Raw genomic sequence first — 7,709 nt, forward strand, 5'->3', positions numbered from 1 at the left:
ATTACCAACAGAATAGGAGAGATTGAAGAGAGAATCTCAGGGGCAGAAGATTGCATAGAACACATTGACAGAATAGTCAAAAAATGCAAAAAGCAAAAAGTTCCTAACCCAAAACATCCAGGAAATCCAGGACACAATGAGAAGATCAAAACTAAGAATAATAGGTATTGAAGACACGAAGATTCCCATCTTAAAGGGCCAGTAAATTGATTGGTACCAGCATCTTCAGATCAACAAGAAGATGACCAACGAGGTAGTCATCTTGTAGCACTTGCCTAAGCGGCTGTGGGTGGAGGTTGCTGTGTCCGTGCACCTGTCTACCCTGAGTCAGTACAGATCTTCCAGAACTGTGAAGCCAGCCTGCTGGAAGAGCTGGTGCTGAAGCTACAGCCCCAGACCTACTCGCCAGGTGAGTATGTATGCCCCAAAGGGGACATTGGCCGAGAGATGTACATCATCCGTTAGGGCCAGCTGACTGTGGCGGCAGATGATGGTGTCACACAGTATGCTGTGCTTGGTGCAGGGCTCTACGTTGGGGAAATCAGTATCATCAACATCAAAGGGAACATGTCTGGAAACTGACGAACAGCCAACATCAAGAGCCTGGGTTATTCAGACCTGTTCTGCCTCAGCAAGGAGGATCTGTGGGAGGTGCTGAGTGAGTACCCAGGCAGTTATGGAGGAGAAGGGCCGTGAAATCTTGCTCAAAATGAATAAGTTGGTTGTGAATGCTGAGGTAGCTGAGATCGCCCTCCAGGAGGCCAGAGTCTTGGCTAAAAGGCCTTGACCAGCAGCTTGATAATCTGCAGACCAAGTTTGCTCGCTTACTGGCTGAGCTGGAGTTCAGTGAACTGAAGATAGCTTACCGCATTGAAAGGCTGGAGTGGCAGACTCAAGAGTGGCCAATGTCAGAAGACATGGGTGAGGCTGATGAGGCTGAGCGTGGAGAAAGAACGTCCAATGATGGAGAAGAAAAGGCTGGCCAGGAGGGACCCTCAGGCATAGAATGACCCCATCCTGACCCTAGGACTCCCAGGTCAAGTAAATCCAGAGTTGTGGGAAAGTGTGCCTGCAGGAACTGTCATCCTATTTGCTAGGTTACAGAACATAGTTAAATTGGTCTGTAGATGCCTAGCTAGGGATGTGGGTCACAGCGTACATTAGTCCCATACTCACCAGCAAATGTATACACACACACACACACACACACACACACACACACACACACACACACACTGTGTGCACGTGCTCAAGACTGAGTTCTACATAATGTTCCTGTCTTCTGTACACATGTGCATCCTCATAACTACGACTCACTCTCACTTAGCCCATGATCACAGAGAACAATCGAATACACTGGGACTGTTGGGGTAAGCTTCATACATCTTAAAGGAGGTCTGCTGGTATAGGACAAGACAGTGTTGGAGCTACAGGGGAAGTAGACAGATATAATTCCTGAACTCTAGGTCACCACTTGAGCTGCTTCAGGGCATGGCCCAACTTCAGGTCTGAGCTGGGCCAGATGGTATTTTAAAATGAACCTGATGTGTAACTTAGAGTACAGCTAGATAATAAGTGTCATTATTGAGAGAGAGTAAGAGGGTTATTGCACTTTACAACATTTTAAAAAATATAATTATTTTGTGATTTATTAATAAAATATAAGGTTCATCAAAAAAGGTCAGTAAATATCTTCAACAAAATCATAGAAGAAAACTTCTCTAACCTAAAGAAGACATGCCTATAAACATACAAGAAGCCTACAGAACTCCAAATAGATTGAACCAGAAAAGAAATTTCTCCCTTCACATAATAGTCAAAACACCAAATACACAAAACAAAGAATGAATATTAAAAGCAGTAAGGGAAAAAGGTCAAATAACATATAAAGGCAGACCTATCAGAATTACACCAGACTTCTCACCAGAGACTATGAAAGCTAGAAGATCTTTTATTGATGTCATATAGACCCTAAGAGAACACAAGTGCCAGCCCAGGCTACTATATCCAGCAAAACTGTCTATTAACATAGATGGAGAAAACAAGATATTCCGTGACAAAACCAAATTTACACAGTATCTTTCTACAAATGCAGCCCTACAAAGGATAATAGATGGAAAACTTGAACAAAAGGAAGGAAACTACACTCTAGAAAAGGCAAGAAAGTAATCTTCTTGAAACAAACCAAAAAGAAGAGAACCACACAAACATAATTCCACCTCTAACAACAAAAATAACAGGAAACAACAATCACTATTACTTAATATCTCTTAAGATCAATGGACTCAGTTCCCCAATAAAAAAAAAAAGAGAGGAAAACTCATAGCCCTGAGTTCCTCCATAAAGAAATTGGAGAGAGCATTCACTAGTAGCTTAGCAGCCCTTCTGAATGCTCTAGAATGAAAAGAAGTGAATACACCCAAGAGGAGTAGACGGCAGAACAAATCAAAGTCAGGGCTGAAATCAACCAAGTAGAAACAAAAAGAACTATACAAAGAATCAACAAAACAAGGAGCTGCTTCTTTGAGAAAATGAACAAAATAGATAAACCCTTAGCCAAACTAAACAGAGCGCATAGAAGCAGTATCCAAATTAACAGAATTAGTAATGAAAAGGGAGACATAACAACAGAAACTGTAGGAAATTAAAAAAAATCAGATCCTCCTACAAAAGTCTATACTCAATAAAACTGGAAACCTGGATGAAATGTATAATTTCCTAGACAGATACCAGGTACTAAAGTTAAATCAGGATCAGATTAATCAATTACACAGTCACATAACCTCTAAGAAAATAGAAGCAACTATTAGAAGTCTCCCAACCAAAAAAAGCACAGGGGCACTTGGCTTTAGTGCAGAATTCTTTCAGACCTTCAAAGAAGATCTAATACCAATACTCCCCAAATTGTTCCATAAAAATAGAAATAGAAGGAATACTACCCAATTCTGCCTATGAAGCCACAGTCACACCAATACCTAAACCACAAAAAGAACCATCAAAGAAAGAACTACAAAACAATTTACCTTATGAATATAGGTGCAAAAACACTCAATAAAATTCTAGCCAATTGAATCCAAGAACACATCAAAACAGTCATCTACTATGATCAAGTAAGCTTTATCCTAATAATGCAGGGATGGTTCGATATACAGAAATCCATACATGTAATCCAGTATATAAACAAACTCAAGGAAAAAAAACCATATGATCATCTCCTTGATGCTGAAAACCTTTGACAAAATACAACACCCATCCATGTTAAAAAGTATTGGAGAGATCAGGAATTCAAGGTTCATAACTAAATATAATAACAGCAATATGCAGCAAACCAACAGCCAACATCAAACTAAATGAGCAACTTAAAGCAATCCCATTAAAACCAAGAACAAGACAAGGCTGCCCAATCTCTCTCTGTTTGTTCAATCAATATAGTACTTGAAGTTTTAACCATACCAATTAGACAACAAAAAGACATCAAAGGGATACAAATTGGGATGGAGGAAGTCAAAATACCACTATTTGCAGATTATTTGATAGTATATATAAGTGACTGAAAAAATGTACTAGAGAGCTTCTACAGCTAGTTCAATGAAGTGGCTGGATATAAAATTAACTCAAACAAATCAGCAACATTTTTCTACTCAAAGGATAAAAGGGCTGAGAAAGAAATTAAGAAAACAACACTCTTAACAATAGTTACAAATAATATGAAATATCTCGTTGTGACTTGAACCAAGCAACTGGGAGATCTGTATAACAAGAACTTCAAATCCTCAAAGAAAGAAATTGAAGAAGATCTCAGAAGATGAAAAGGATCTCCCATGCTCATGGATTGAGAGAATTAATATAGTAAAAATGGCCATCTTACCAAAAGCAAACTGCAGATTCAATATAATCCCCATCAAAATTTGAACTCAATTCCTCATAGAGTTAGAGGGAGCAATTTTCAAATTCATTCAGAATAACAAAAAACCTAGGATAGTAAAAACTGTTCTCAACAATAAAAGAATTTCTGGGGAAATCACCATCCCTGACCTCAAGTTATATAGAGAGCAATATGATAAAAATGGCATGGTATTGGTACAGAGACAGGCAGGTAGATCAATGGAATAGAAATGAAGATGCAGAAGTGAACCCACACACCTATGGTCACTTGATCTTTGACAAAGGAGCTAAAACCATCCAGTGGGAAAAAGACAGTATTTTCAGCAAATGGTGTTGGTTCAACTGGAGGTCAGAGTGTAGATGAATGCAAGTAGATCCATTCTTATCTCCTTGTACAAAGTTCAAGTCCAAGAACCTCCACATAAAACCAAATATGATGAATCTAGTAGAAGAGAAAGTAGGGAAGAGCCACAAATACTTGGGCACAGGGGAAATCTTTCTGAACAGAATACCAATGGCTTATGCTTTAAGAGCAACAATTGACAAATGGGACTTCATAAAACTGCAAAGCTTCTGTAAAGCAAGGGACACTGTCAAGAGGACAAAATAGCAACTCACAGATTGGGAAAAGATCTTTACCAACCCTACATCTGATAGAGGGCTAATATTTAAAATATACAAAGAACTCAAGAAGGTAGACTCAAGAGAACCAAATAACCCTATTAAAAAGAGGAGTAGAGAGCTAAATAGAGAATTCTCAACTGAAGAATCTCCAGTGGCTGAGAAGCACCTAAAGAGGTGTTCAACATTCTTAGTCATCAGAGAAATACAAACCAAAACGACTCTGAGGTTCCACTTCACAGCAGTCACAGTGGCTAAGATACAAAACTCAGGTGACAGCAGATGTTGGTGAGGATGTGGAGAACATTCTTCCATTGCTGGCAGGACTGCAAGCTGGCACTTTGGAAATTAGTTTGGCAGTTTCTCAGAAAATTAGAAATACCTGATGCCCCAGTTATACCACTCCTGGCCATATACCCAAAAGATGCCCCAACATATAACAAAGGCACATGCTCCACTATGTTCATAGCAGCCTTATTTATAATAGCTGGAAGCTGGAAACAACCCCGATGTCCCTCAACAGAAGAATGGAAAATGTGGTACTTATACACAAGGAAGTACTATGAAGGGATTAAAAACAATGACTTCATGAAATTTTCAGGCAAATTGATGGAACTAGAAAATGTCATCCTGAGTGAGGTAGCCCGGTCACAAAAGAATACACATGGTAGGTATTCTAACTAAAAGTGGATATTAGCTCCAAAGCCCACAACGGCCATAATACAACCCATAGAACATATGGAAAAGGAAGACCAGGGGGTGGATGTTTCAGTCCTGCATTGGGGGAAAAAGGTATGATTATGGGAGGTGGAGAGAAAGGGGGACAGGGAGCAGGATAGAAAGGGGAGGGAGAAGGGTGCTAGCATTAGGTTCCGGAAGAGATGTGAGAGAGGTACTGAGAGTTAGGAAATCAAAAAAATATATGTAGCACAGGGTATGAGAAACTGGGAATAGCCACAGGAGGGTCCCAGACATTAGGGATTCATGAGGATTCCAGGACCCAATGGGAATGACTTTAGCTAAAATGCACAGAGACCTCCTCCAGCAGATAGATACAACCACCGGTCCAGAATGGGGACACCCACCCATCTCAGTTTTTAACTCAGAAATGTTTCTGTCCAAAGGAAGAACAGGGACAAAAAAATGGAAGAGAGACTGAAGGAAGTGCCAACCAGAGACTGCCCCACCTAGGGATCCATCATGTCTGCAGACATCAAACCAACACTGTGGTCAAGAGGAGCTTGCTGACAGGAACCTAGTGTGGTAGATCCTGAGGAAGTTCAGCTAGCAACTGAGCAATGCAGATGTGGATGCTGGGAACCAACCATCAGATGGAGCTCAGGGGAACCTGGTGTGGGAGCTGGTGGAAGGCCTGGAGGAGTGGAGGAGGATTGCAACCCCATTGGAAGAACAACCTAGGCTGGCCTGACCACCCAGTTGTCCCAGAGTCTAACCCACCAACCAAGGAGTGGTTGAACATAGCTCCAGGTACATGTGTAGCAGAGGATGGCCTTGCCTGACAGGAATGGGAGGGGAGGTCCTTGGTCCTGGGAAGGATTGATACCCCAGTGTTGAGAGATGCTGGAGTGTTAGGGCAGGAGAGTGTGGGTGGGTAGGGGAGCACTCTCATGCAGGCAAAGTTAGGGGGGTGAGCGGATGTGGGATGGATTGCTGGTGGAGGAATGACTATGAAGTGGGATATCATTTGAGATGTAAACGAAGGAATTATTAGTAAAAAAAATAAAAATAAGAAAGGAAGAAGCTTATTAAAGAACAAGTCTTCCTCGAGTAAGACCTTGAGAAATACATTTGCCTCTATGTTAGCCATGTTCTAGTCTTCTCACTTTAGAGTTTCTCTAAAAGAATAATGGAGAGGACAACAAGACAGAGACAACCATATTTCCTGGGACCATTTCTAAAGAAAGTAACTTTCTATCAGTTTTACAAAGGACTATGATAACTCTGGCCTTAATCACTATCATAAGTGAAATTTTGTTATAGCTTATCATAGCTCCTTTTCTCAGGTGTTACATCCAGTGGGAGACTGGAGAGAATGCATGGTGTTAAGAGCATTTGGTGCTCTTGCAGAGGCTCCATTGTTTGGTTCCCAACACTCACATCAGATAGCTTAGTTCTCCAGGGCATTGGATTCCTTTTCCTGACCCACACAGATACTGGCATGACCAGATACTCTCTGACCAAGACCCTTGTGTGCCGTGGGGGTGGGGGGTAGCGGGGGAGTAAGAAGATTCAAAGTCAATGACCCAGACTCTGGGATTCAGACAAGTGTCAAAAGTAGACTGGTTTATTGCAGGAGTTGAGCAAACCTTTATACTTCCCACCCAGCATTTCATTGGCTCTAAAGTAGCTTATGCTGTCTCTTATTGGCTCTCCCAATCACCTGATCCAGTGTCAGAGGTCTCTAGCCATGCTGGCAGATTCTAGGTTGGCTTGGGGAGGAAGTATCAGTGGTACTAGCGTGGCCAGTTATGCTTGGCTCAGTTCCTCCTACAGTCTTATGTCCAGACTGCATTGTTTATATATAACAGTTTGGTTATTTTTTCTCACTTTATATTCTGTGTCTGATGTTTGGCCTACATGTATATCCCTAAACCTCATATATGCACTGCCAAGGAGGACAGAACTGGGTTCTCTGGGACTGGAGTGAAAAATGGTTGTGAGCTGCCATGTAGGTGATGGGAATACCACCCAGATCCTTTGGAAGGTCAGCTAGCACTTTTAAATTCTAAGCCACATCTCCAGCCATACACACACACACACACACACACACACACACACACACACACACACACACACACACACACACACACACACAAACACACACACACAAACACACACACACAAACACACACACACAAACACACAATTTCTTTTAGTAATTTATTCTTTTCTCATATATTAAATTCTGACTGCAGTTTCCCCTCCCACTTCTTCTCCCAGTCTCTTCTCATCTCGTCTTTTTTTCCAGATCCACTCCTCTATTTTTTTCTTCAGAAAAGGGCAGGCCTCCCAGGGATATCAATAGAAACCTGGCATATCAAATTGCAATACAACTAGACACATCCCTCCATATTAAGGCTGGACTAGACAACCCAATAGGAGGAAAAGGGTATCAAAAGTAGAAAAATAATCAGCGATAGTCCCTGATTCCATTGTTAGTAGTCTTGTGAGAACACCAAGCT

General features: G+C 41.3%; 1 pseudogene; it reads left to right on the top strand.

Moving 5' to 3' along the window:
• Positions 1 to 211: 211 nt before the first annotated feature.
• Positions 212 to 7,392, top strand: Cnga4-ps1 (cyclic nucleotide gated channel subunit alpha 4, pseudogene 1; annotated as a pseudogene).
• The last annotated feature ends 317 nt before the right edge of the window (positions 7,393 to 7,709 follow it).

Source organism: Rattus norvegicus, chromosome 5, assembly GCF_036323735.1.
Source record: "Rattus norvegicus strain BN/NHsdMcwi chromosome 5, GRCr8, whole genome shotgun sequence".
Classification (NCBI taxonomy): Eukaryota; Metazoa; Chordata; class Mammalia; order Rodentia; family Muridae; genus Rattus; species Rattus norvegicus.